This window comes from Ahaetulla prasina, chromosome 2 (assembly GCF_028640845.1).
Source record: "Ahaetulla prasina isolate Xishuangbanna chromosome 2, ASM2864084v1, whole genome shotgun sequence".
NCBI classification, from domain to species: domain Eukaryota; kingdom Metazoa; phylum Chordata; class Lepidosauria; order Squamata; family Colubridae; genus Ahaetulla; species Ahaetulla prasina.
The window spans coordinates 261,235,171-261,248,896 of record NC_080540.1 but is presented as its reverse complement, the minus strand read 5'-3'; positions in this window follow the sequence as shown (position 1 = coordinate 261,248,896).

The following is a 13,726-nucleotide window of genomic DNA, read 5'->3' as shown; positions in this document are numbered from 1 at the left end:
GTCATTAAACTATATGTACCACAAACCACCACCATAATCAGAAAAAACAAATTACCCATATCAATAAAAAAGCTCCAATCAAAAAAAAATCCCTCTAGTGAAGAAACAAAACTGGCTATGTAGCCAACTTCAGAAACCGCTACAAAAATATATGCAGTGATATAAAAATTGAATGCACCAATTACCACACCAAACAAGAAGAAGACCTTCTGCACACAAAATCCAATCGTGCTTTTTATAATTTTGTGAACAACAAACTTAAAGACTTGAGATCCATCCCTCCACTAAAAGGATCTAACGGCAAAGAATATAATGAAACAGTTAAAGCAAACCTCTTTAATACATTCTTTGGCTCAATCTTTGTTAATAGTAATGGCTCATACCCAACATTCCCCAGTCGTACCAACAATGAGTACAATGACCTAACACAAATAGATTTCACAGAAGATAATGTTGAAAAGGCCTTTCGTAAACTGAAACCATCTTTATCCATTGGACCTGATGGTCTATGTGCATACTTCTTAAAAAACCTTTCCACTAATATAGCAGAACCCCTAAGCATAATCTTTGGAAAAGCTTTCACGACCAGCTCCCTTCCCAAACTTTGGTCACTAGCTACCGTCATTCCTGTCTTCAAAAAATGAGACCCCAACCTAGTTGAAAATTACAGACCAATCTCTTTATGCTGCATCACCTGCAAAGCAATGGAATCAATCATCAACCAATCCATTACCCTCCACCTAGAAACAAACAACCAACACTCTAATAAACAATTTGATTTCAGAAAAAATTTATCCTGTAATTTACAACTTCTTCACTGCAAAAACATATGGACCACAAATCTTGATCAGGGCAAAGCAATAGATGCAATTTACATAGACTTCTGTAAAGTTTTTGACTCTGTGGTACATGACAAACTTCTCCTAAAACTAAAATCCTACGGCATCTCTGGACCCCTCCACAACTAGATAACAGCATTCCTGTCAAACAGACAACAAGTGGTCAAAATAGGCAATGCCCTATCAAATACTTTTCCTGTCAATAGCGGCGTTCCCCAAGGCAGTGTTCTTAGACCAACACTTCATATTATACATTAACGATCTCTGTGACCATATTACAAGTAATTGTGTTCTCTTCACTGACGATATTAAACTATTCAACACTACCAACAATGCAGCTACCCTTCAAAAAGACCTTGACTTTGTGTCGGAATGGTCAAAAACTTGGCAACACCAAATCTCAACCAGCAAATGCTCTGTCTTACACATTGGAAAAAAGAATCTGAACACTAAATACAAGCTTGATGGTCATTACCTTGTAGATGACCCCCACCCCGTTAAAGACCTTGGAGTTTTCATAACAAATGATCTACGTGCCAAAGCCCACTGCAACTACATCGCAAAAAAGGCTTTAAAAGTTGTAAACTTAATATTGCGTAGCTTCTTCTCCAGAAACACTACACTACTAACCAGAGCATATAAAACATTTGCTAGACCAATTCTTGAATACAGCTTGCCTGTCTGGAACCCATACCTCATTTCAGACATTAATACAATTGAGCGTGTCCAGAAATATTTTACAAGAAGAGTTCTCCACTCCTCTGATTACAACAAAATACCTTATACCACCAGACTTGAAATCCTGGGTTTAAAAAATTTAGAACTCTGCCACCTTCGACATGACCTGAGTTTAACTCATAGAATCATCTGTTACAACGTCCTTCCTGTTGAAGACTACTTCAGCTTCAATCACAACAATACATGAGCACACAATAGATTTAAGCTTAATGTAAACCGCTCCAATCTTGATTGCAGAAAATACGACTTCAGCAACAGAGTTGCTAATGCCTGGAATGCCCTACCTGAATCTGTGGTATCTTCCCAAAATCCCCAAAGTTTTAACCAAAAACTATCTACTATTGACCTCACTCCATTCCTAAGAGGTCTGTAAGGGGCGTACATAAGAGCACCTACATGCCTACCGTTCCTGTCCTAATGTTCCCTTTGATTGTATCCAATTTCATAGTTATTATATATATGCTTATATATCGTATAGTTATTTCATGCTTATGCTTATATATACTGTTGTGTGACAAAATAAATAAATAAATAAATAAATAAATAAATAAATAAATAAATAAATAAATAAATCTACTTTTCAGTGTAAAGTAATGTTACAACAGGCTATTCCTTCTACTCAGAGTTCTACACTTTTGCATGATTTTGGAATTCAATTAAGAAGATAACAGAATGGATAAGCTTTGCCCAGTTTTCTATTGCAAATATAGCCCAAATCTATCATTAGAAGAAGAGCTGCATATTAAATTATATTCCATTGGGAGAATAGGTCAATTGCAGCCAGTTTATTTCTTTACCACTTGTCACTTTTGACAATTTCCCATTGAGAAACCAAATTCAGAACAAGTAAGAAGAAGAAACTTAAGGACTTTTACTCTGTTTTTGCTATGTGTTCACAATTTAGGCAAGAAGACTTAGTGATATTTACTTTATGTAAATAAAGTTTACCTAAGGTACCATCAAACTTTAATTCTGTGAATTTAGAGCTGAACAGGATTGCAGGATAAGCAAGTGTAGGAAAAAAAGTTGCACTCAAAGCCTCTTGAGTGGCTGTATAACCAAAGACTGCCAGTGGAAACTACATAAAAGATTAATGAATCAGATGATGATGATGATGATGATGATGATGATGATGATAAACATTTATTATATTCCTAGTTCAAAATTTACAACTTGAAGGTTAACTAATCCACATAAGATTGTGACAACTTTTCAATAATAAATCAATGACTTCCATATTCCTAAATATTACTTATTTACTTTCCTTAAAGGTGAACAAAATGTAGCTATTCTTTGACCCCAAATATTCCATATCCATTAGTATTTATAAACTATCTTTATGGTATGAAAGTAAACAAGTTCAATTTTTAAATTGGAGTTAAAGATACATTTCAATTTACTTAATTATATTGCCATACCTAAGTGGCTCCCTGAGGCTTACTATATTCATAAACACACAGTGATTCAGCATGGTGTAGTGGTTAAATGCTGGACTAGTAGCATGAACATCTACCTTCTATTGCTGCCTTAGGCACAAAAGCCAGCTGGGTGCCATGCGCCTGTCATTTCCTCTCAAAGCAAATCAGGATTGCAACAAGCCAGCTGAGAAACAAAATCCCTCACCCCTCCATACACTTATAAGCTTCACTGTAAGAGTTTGGTGTGTGTTGGTGAGATGTAGCCAACAATACATTTGTTTCTAAAGCAATTTCTAAATTGTAAATTTAGAATAGAGCAGCAGAAGTGGATTTGGAATAAATCTAGATGTATAAATAAATACTATGCTAAATGTGCCACAATTTATGGATACTGTCCTCAATCAATCAATTGATCGATCGATCAATCAATCAATCAAAGCTTTATTTTGGTCATAGACCAGCATAAGATATAATTAAAAACAATTACAATTAATACTATAAACTTAAAGAGATGGAGCCCTAAAGATCACATAGAGGACATAAGATAAAGATAAAAGGAAAGTTCCTAGTGTGTTTAACTATATCTAGTACCTTTATTTACCTAATTTTTGGCTCCTCATGGTCAGTAAGCGAAAATCAAGAAATATTATATACAATAGTCAATTTCTTATCTGAGAAAAGAAAATAAAGATTTTTTTTCATTATGATCAATAACATATACCCAGAAAAAATGATTGAAACTTTCTTGACTACACTGCTAACAAGAGTAAAATCAGTTATCAATGGTCTCAATAATGTTTATGGTGCATGGGCAGGTTCTCATACACTTGGGAACTTAATCTCCCATTAAGAATTAAGGAAGATAAAACATTAATCTTGGTTCACTTTATTGGCAGGCAAGACTAAAATTGTTAAATATCTGTCCAGTTCCCATCTGAAATAAACTCAGTGAGATCTAATGTGAGATGGAAAATGGTTGACATAATTCTGAAATTCTGTGTCAAAAAATCCTTTATTCTTTGAGTGTATTCCAAAGGAAACAGTTGGTCAAGTGGCAACTGTTAATGGGAAATTTCTTCTTAACTGATTGTTGCCATAAAGATTGAAATTGACATACCAGACCAATAGAAAAGAATAACATTTGAACCAATAGATAAGTATTAGCAGCCAAGGTGGCATCTACTCTGCTTCCCTTTTGAGCCTGGTGTTAAATATGTATCTATTTAAGGTTTGCATAAACTTTGTGTGTCTGTCCTCAAGTGATTTATAGTGGGGGAATAGCCCTAGCTAAGTGCCACACAACATTTAGACAAGAGAAGTTATATGTGAAAGTTTGGATTACACAAAGTCAGGATAGGCATTTGGAGTTAATATCAATGGGTCCATTGATATTAATAATAATAACCACGACAGATGGAAAACTTGAAATATAAGATAACTTACTGGTAAAAGATGTGCATTATCAAAGAATACAGTATAGGGACACTGCCGCAGACTTATATGCACATAAACTATAACAGAAAATATGAAAAAGGATGTCTGAATGATGAAATGAAAGAGACTGTGGATGATGCATGTAAGAGAATGATTGCTATAAAAATGCTAAGAGAAAGATAATATATAAAAATTTATACAGAAGAAAAAATTCCAAAAACATAGTGACAGAGAGTAAGGAACAGTTAAGATTACAAAGGATGATTTCATATTGATGGAAATAAAAGCAAAAAAACATAGTGAAGAGGGATAAACTCCAGCAGAGTGAATGGAGTTAAAAATAAAAATGATGAACTAATTTGGTATTAAATTGAAATTATTATTATTATTATTATTATTTGCATTTATATCCCGCCCTTCTCCGAAGACTCAGGGCAGCTTACACTGTGTTAAGCAATAGTCTTCATCCATTTGTATATTATATACAAAGTCAACTTATTGCCCCCAACAATCTGGGTCCTCATTTTACTTACCTTATAAAGGATGGAAAGCTGAGTCAGCCTTGGGCCTGGTGGGGCTTGAACCTGCAGTAATTGCAAGCAGTTGCTGTTAATAACAGACTGTCTTAGCAGTCTGAGCCACTCAAATGAAGAAATTGAAGAAATTCTAGAAAGATTACTTTAGAGATTTTTACAGGAGTGATAGTGGATCTGAAACAAATGCTGTAACTGTTGCTATTCAATAAAAATGATAAAAAGAAATCATAAGTGCTGGGAGCATATTCAAAAATTATAAGATTGTAGGTGGAGCTGGTTTAACTAGTGAAATGTTAATATACAATAGGTGCAGTTTACTTATTTATTTTTATTTATTTATTATTTTGATTTTTATACCGCCCTTCTCCCGAAGGACTCAGGGCGGTGTACAGGCAAAAATAAAACAGGCAATACAATGTACAATTTAAACTGCAAATTAAAAAACTTATTTTATAATTAGCCTAAAAAGTTTAAAATATATAATAAACTAAAACCCCATTTAAAATTATTAATAAAAAATTTAAAATTGATAAAATTTAAGAATTTAAAAATTTAGAATAGCAATGTGATTCATTCAATGTGTTTGAGTAAACTGTATGTCTGATGATTCAAACAATACATTTATTGTGATAAGTGAATACATAAAGCATGGAAGGTTTAATTTGTTAAGTGGGAAGGTGGGAAATGACAATGAGCAAAATTTGGTTAAGTGCAGCTTCAGGCTGGGTGGTAAACAAAACTGAATTTTTGCTTTCAGGCAGATCATTGAGAAATGTTTGAATGTGAGATATATATATTATTATTATTTATTTAAATTTTTATACCGCCCTTCTCCCGAAGGACTCAGGGCGGTTCACAGCCAGATAAAAATACACAATAATATTCCAATATAAATACAATTAAAATACAATTAAAAAACTTATTCAATTGGCCGAGATTAAAAATTTAGGATAAATAATAAAAAACCCATTAAAAAACCCATAAATTTAAAAACTAATCCAGTCCTGCACAGATGAATAAGTGAGTTTTAAGCTCGCGACGAAAGGTTCGGAGGTCCGGAAGTTGACGGAGTCCTGGGGGGACTCACTATACATATATAGTATGTGTGATAAAATGAGTAAGCTTCAATTATAGAATGCTTTGCATTAAGATTAATTGCTGAAACACAATGGGACATAATGGAAGCAAAGCATGTATGAAAATAAATGAAATGGATAAATGCAATGTTTTAACACTGAGCAGAGAGTAAGACAAATTGGTGTATTGTCCCCTTGGTTGTTTAATATATTTGTTGTTAAATATATCAATAATTTCTTGTGATCCTAGAGATATGTTTGTTGTAGATATGAAGGTATATGTAATTTGTATCTAGATTATAGAATGCTGCTATTGGCTGAGATTCAAATGATTTTCAGTAAACAGAGAGATTGTATGATATAACAATCATCTGTCTGGAACCCGCAGTGCATATCGGACATTAATACAATTGAACATGTCCAGAAATATTTCACAAGAAGAGTCCTCCAGTCCTCTGCTTGCAACAAAATACCTTACGCCACCAGACTTGAAATTCTGGGCTTAGAAAACTTAAAACTACTCCGACTTCGGTATGACCTAAGCATAGTTCATAAAATCATCTGCTACAATGTCCTACATGTCAATGACTATTTCAGCTTCAACTACAACCATACACAAGCACACAATAGATACAAACATAAGGTAAACCGCACCAAACTCGATTGCAGAAAATATGACTTCAGCAACAGAGTGGTCAATGCCTAGAATGCACTACCTGACTCTGTGGTTTCATCCCAAAACCCCCAAAATTTTAATCTAAGACTGTCTACTATTGACCTCACCCCATTCCTAAGAAGTCTGTAAGGGGCATGCATGATAGCACCAGCGTGCCTACCATCCCTGTCCTAATGTTTCTTCTATTTGTATCTATTTTATGTATCCAATCCATGTTTATACTTATTACCTAATACGTTCTTGACAAATAAATAAATAAATAACAAATATGGTTCTGCAAATTAATTTATCAAATGCCAAGACACAAATGTTTGATACAGAGAAATGGATAAACAGAACAGTAGAATAACAGACTTGGAAGGGACCTTGGAGGTCTTCTAGTCCAAATCCTTGTTCAAGCAAGAAACCCTGTACAGCTTCCGACAAATTGTTGTCCACTCCCTTCTTTAAAAGCCTCCAGTGGTGGATCACCCCACCTACTGGAGGCAAGTTGTTCTGTCAGGAAATTTCTCATTAGTTCTGGGTTGGTTCCTTGATTAATTTTCATCCATTGCTTCTTGTCATTCCTTCATGTGTTTTGGAGAATAGATTGACAACCCTGCTCTTCTTTGTGGCAGCCACTTAAATATTAGAATACTACTGTCATGTCCCCCCCATTCCTTTTTTCATTATCTAGACAGACCCAATTCCTACAATCATTCTTCGTATGTTTTAGCCGCCAGTCCCCTAATTATCTTTGTTCCTCTTCTCTGCATTCTTTGTAGAGTCCCAACATCATGGCAACCACAACTGGATGCAATATTCCAAGTGCAATCTTACCAAGGCAATTTAAAGTTATATTAACACTTCATGTGTTCTTAATTCTATCCCTTTGTTAATGCAGCCTAGGACTGTGTTGGCTTTTTTGACAGGTGTAGCACCTATCAATAGTTGCTACTATTAATAAGACATCTGAACTTGTGTAAGTTCTGACTGCAGACTGAAATTGGATGGAGAAAGTTTAAGATGTGGAAGTGCATATAAGAATGTATTGGATACTTTATTATCTATTGTAAGGAATGCATGTTTATCCAAAGAAGTAAAGAACAGCTTTGTATAACAGCCTGTTCCTGCTAACTTTGTTATATGAAACTGCAGCCTAGGTATGCTAGTAAAACATGAAAGTAGTAAGAATAAAGTAACAATTGGATACTTATAAAGAAAGCATAGTAAAATCAGAAAAGATGCTCAGGAATGAATGGGTCCTGAATGAATGAAAACTGAATACAAAAGTGAATGACTACGGTGAAAGAATTACATGGAAGTCAGTATAGATCCAATTGTAAAAAAATAAAGGAATATTTGAAAAAAAGATTTCGGATTGAAAGAATATTGTGACTATGGAATTGATGAGATCCTCATAAAAGAACAGTTTTTAAAAGCTTCAAGAATAGATATGGAGAGAAAAATATGAACCGATATAGTGAATGGTATTACTATAAGGTTTAGCTATATTAAATAAAGCTATATCTCATATTTTTAATTTTTTTTCTTTCTTTACTTGTTTCTGATCTTATATATTTTATGTAACTTCACTCTTAACCTAAAAGAGAATAGTACCACAAATATATGTTTGCAAGTGTGTATATGCACAAACATCCATGCATAAAACAAATAAATATTTAAACAATTGCTACAACCCCATGTATGATCCCATGTATGGTAGCTTCATAAAGAATTCCACAGAAGAAGCAGTCTCAAAACATTTTTTTTTCTTTTTTAAAAAAGGTAAACAACCTTGACAAGTTCTGACAAACATCCTAGTGAACGAGAAATTAATTCCAATTGTAATAATTCTAGATAATGAGTAAAAATACCAATATATTAATGGATCAATAGATTTAAAAAGAAACTGCTGTCGGCTTTGGGAGCCATATTAGGCCAGAAGCTTCCATGCTGCCACTTTCTCATGTGTGGGAAAGTAGGAGGGAGATTTAGTAGGGGGTTTGTCTTTAGACATAATGGCATTCTTCCTGTCGGTCAATACTGTATCTGGAGAAGGAGTGGTTGGAATGCTGTCTCAAGATGGGACGGTTGGCGATTGGAGCATGTGATCGACTGCAGACACAGGGGATGGTTTGGGGGTTTTTGATTTACTGAGGGAAAACCCGGACCTCTCAGATTCGGGTTTTCCCAGTTGTGCCAGTTTACCTATCCTAATAAATAGAACTTTGAAAGATGCTTGCTTCGGAGTTTTTACTTGGGGTTGGGGGGTTTTCTGGAACACTGACAACCACATTTTTTTTATTTATTTTGTCACAACAGTAAATGCAACTGTTGACATAAAACAACAACACATCATATAAACATATATATAAGCAAAAGTATGCAACAACTATATTAATTTGATATAATGAAAGAGAACAATAGGACAGGAACGGTAGGCACTTTTGTGCTCTTATGCATGCCCCTTATAGTCCTCTTAGGAATGGGGTGAGATCAATAGTAGACAGTTTTTGTTTAAAGCTTTTGGGAGTTTGAGAAGAGATCACAGAGTCAGGTAGTGAGTTCCAAGCATTAACAACTCTATTACAGAAGTCATATTTTCTGCAATCAAGATTGAAGCGGTTAACATTAAGTTTGAAACTATTGTTTGCTCTTGATTATTGCGATTGAAGCTGAAGTAGTCTTTAACAGGAAGGACATTACAATAGATGATTCTGTGTGTTAAACACAGGTCTTGTCGGAGTCGGCATAGTTCTAAATTTTCTAATCCCAGGATTTCAAGTCTGGTGGTATAAGGTATTTTGTTGTTTTCAGAGGAGTGGAGAACTCTTCTTGTAAAATATTTCTGGACGCATTCAATTGTATTAATGTCAGAGATGTGGTATGGGTTCCAGACAGGTGAGCTGTATTCAAGAATAGGTCTAGCAAATGTTTTGTATGCTCTGGTTAGTAGTGTAGAGTTTTTGGAAAAGAAGCTGCGTAAAATTAGGTTTACAACTCTTAGAGCCTTTTTTGCTATGTAGTTGCAGTGGGCTTTGGCACTTAGGTCATTTGATATGAAAACTCCAAGGTCTTTAACAGGGTGGGGGTCATCTGTAAGGTTATGTCCATCAAGCTTGTACTTAGTGTTAGGGTTCTTTTTCCCAATATGTAAGACTGAGCATTTGCTGGTTGAGATTTGGAGTTGCCAAGTTTTAGACCATTCGGATACAAAGTCAAGGTCTTTTTGAAGGGTAGAAGTATTGTTGGTGGTGTTAAATAGTTTGACATCATCAGCAAAGAGAACACAATAACTTGAGATAAGGTCACAGAGATCATTTATGTATAGTATGAAGAGCATTGGTCCAAGAATGCTGCCTTGGGGAACACCACTTTTAACAGGAACAGGATTTGATAGAGAGTTGCCAATTTTGACCACTTGTTGTCTGTTTGACAGGAAGGCATTTATCCAATTGTGAAGAGGTCCTGAAATGCCGTAGGATTTTAGTTTTAGGAGAAGTTTATCATGTACTATTGAATCAAAAGCTTTGCAGAAGTCTATGTAGATTGCATCTATTGCTTTACCCTGATCAAGGTTAGTAGTCCATATGTTTTTGCAGTGGAGAAGTTGTAAGTTACATGATAATTTTTTTCTGAAACCAAATTGTTTTTTAGAGAGTAGGTTGTTTGTTTCTAGGTGGAGGGTAATGGATTGGTTGATGATAGATTCCATTACTTTGCAGGTGACACAGCATAGAGACATTGGTCTGTAAATTTCAACTAGGCTGGCATCTCCCTTTTTGAAGATAGAGATGACTGTGGCTAGTGACCAAAGTTTGGGAAGGGAACTAGTCGTGAAAGCTTTATCAAAGATTATGCTTAGGGGTTCTGCTATATTAATTGAAAGTTTTTTTAAGAAGTATGCACATAGTCCATCAGGCCCAATCAGTGGTGGGATTCAAATAATTTAACAACCGGTTCTCTGCCCTAATGATTTCTTCCCACAACCAGTTCACCAAACTGCTCAGAAAGTTAACAACCGGTTCTCCTGAAGTGGTGCAAACTGGCTGAATCCCACCACTGGCTGAATCCCACCACTGGGCCCAATAGATAAAGATGGGTTTCAGGTTGCGAAGAGCTTTTTCAACATTATCTTCTGTGAAGTCTATATGTGTTAAGTCGTTGTACTCATTGTTAGTATGATTGGGGAATGTCAGATATGAACCATCACTGTTAACAAAGACTGAGCCAAAGAATGTGTTAAAAATGTTTGCTTTAACTGTTTCATCAGAACATTCTTTGCCGTTAGATTCTTTTAGTGGTGGGATGGATCTTGTTTCTTTAAGTTTATTGTTCGCAAAATTATAAAAAGCACGATTGGAATTTGTGCGTAGAAGGTCTTCTTCTTGCTTGGTGTGGTAAATGGTGCATTCAGTTTTTACTTGGTTGCAAATATTTCTTTAGCGGTTTTTGAAGTTTTTGTTCCTTCTCCAGAGAGATTTTTTTTTTTTTTGGATTGAAGCTTTTTTATTGATATGGGTAATTTGTTTTGTTTTTTTGATTTTGGTGGTGATTTGTGGTACGTATAGTTTGATGATTCTATTGATTTCAAGTAGGTCTTCGGCAGTGATACAGGTTGAGAATAGATTTTGCCAGTCAAGAGATGAGAGATCGTTGTTTATAAGGTCATAGTTGGCTTATAAGGTCATAGTTGGCTTTTTTTAAATTGTAGTTAGGAGTACTATTATTATGACAATTTATGTGAGGGCGTATATTGAGACAAAGGTCTACCATGCAGTGGTCACTGTTGGAAAAGGGTTCTTTTATTTGTAGTCCATAAATTGAGTTTGCAAAAGATGAGGTTGAGGCAATTGTTGAGTCTTGTGTTGTTAGTTACTAGTTGTTCAAGACCTAGGTTTGTAATGGCGTTGTATAGTGTAGTATGGATTGGTTCAGTTGTACATTCATTTGTTATCCAGTTTATAGAAGGTAGATTTAGATCACCCAGGAAGATGAGAGGATATGGACAAGAGGTAGCCCATGTTAGCAGTGAGGTTAACATATTTGCATGAGCAATGTCATAGTCAGGGGCTCTGTAGCATAGTAAGAATCTAAGTGTGGCGTTAATGGACAGGTCACATACAATAGTTTCAGGAAGAGAAAGTTTATGTGCAACTTGAATATTTTTTAATCAGTGATTTTTTGTAAAAGTTAGCTACTCCACCACCTCTGCGGTGTTCATGATCTGATCGAAAAACTTGATACTCTTTGTTTGAAATAATGGAGTCAGGGAGGGATGAGTTCAGCCATGTTTCACAAACAAATATAATATCAAATGTACCATTGTTTAATAAGAGGATAAATTCGGGTAATTTCTTTACAATACTTCTTGCATTTATTAATTTACATTTGAGACCTGTAGTGTTTGGTGTAGGAGAAGTAGGGGCATGCATACCTAGTTTTGATTGATAGTTGATTGAGGGTTATTTACTCATGGTATCTTCTAAAAATGTGAACTGTTCCATATCAAAGAATCCACTTAACAAAATTATAATTACTGTTTGTATGTACTGTAAAGTATATATAATAGTTCTTGTGTTATTAATTTATTTATTTATATCTTGACTTTTTCGTTTTATAAATAACTTAAAGTGGTGAACATACCTAACACTCCCTCCTTTGATTTTTGAACATACCTACACTCCCTCCTTTGATTTTCTCCACAATAACAACTCTGTAAAGCTTAACATTTTTTTACACAACCATTTTACATAGGTTACATTATTATGCATAGAATAAATGAATATAGGTTGACATTTTCAAGCCAAGCTTACAACCAATTTAGCTAAATAAGCAATAAGGCCCTAAATAATCTCCAGATTTGCTTTATTCAGAATTTTTTAAAATTTAAATTAAAAAAAAACTAGTTTATCAATTTATCCTAGGAATTCTTCATTACAGGAATAATACTTTAATATTATTTCAATATTTACTATCATCTTTTATTTTAAATCTCTTAGGGGAGATAGAAATCCCAGATTTTGGATCTTTGTGACTAGGTAAAAATATTGAGTTTCATTTTGTTCAAAGAAGTTTAATGAGTAATTTAGGATCTTAACATCTCTGTAAGTTTGGCTGTGTCCCCAAAATAATTCATTACATGTTGGTTATTCTACATTTGCAATTAATCAGCTTAGCAAAGTGCTTCATTTGGTGTGTAGGTATTGTTTAAATAAATCTGGGAACACTAACCTTGTCACATTCAGGGGGTCGAGTGTGGGAATGAATCTTTAGAAGACAGAGGGGAAAATACTTAAAGGTCTGGTCACCAGAGATTTCAACTGGACAATCAGAATTTATTTCTAAAGCTGATGGTATACCCGGCATGTTTTAAGGTCTCCTTAACTCGTCTGAGAAAATTGTATAAATCACAGCAATAAAATCTTCCCATTCAAAATGCTAGTGCTGAAGAGCTCTGACCAGTTTTTGACCTCCTATGGGGGGGGGCAGCTGACCCTAACTTAGAAGTTCAAATGGTCAATAGCAGGTCACCGAGGGCAGTTGCTGAGCCATTTTAATTTTGCTTTGATTATAAGGTTAAACTTATTCCACACAGGTATACTTTCTGATAGTCTCCCGTTTTTTTATGCTATGTGCAAACCATACTGTCTCAAGGCACAACTGGCAACTGTGCGCCATCTTTCACGCCTTTCACTTTTCCTTTAAAATAAACATAAGAGAAAAGGACGGGGGGGGGGACCCTCACACAAACAGGTTGCTTTCTTTCTGGCATAAACCATGTTGGTCGTTTATCAGCATAATGGATCTATAGACAACCTTAAACAATTGTCAAACATTCTTTTAAAAGCCATTAATTTTTCAGCTAAAATATATCTGTTTTGTGCATTTGTTGAACCCTTCAGTTGTCATTGCAAGGGGCCTGTTAAACTAAGCAGAGGCCTGATCAGTTTTCAGTGAGCTTTGAGCCTCAGAGTTCACCTGGGTCACCCACAAGATTTATGAGACTTAGTACCGAGGTCTGATT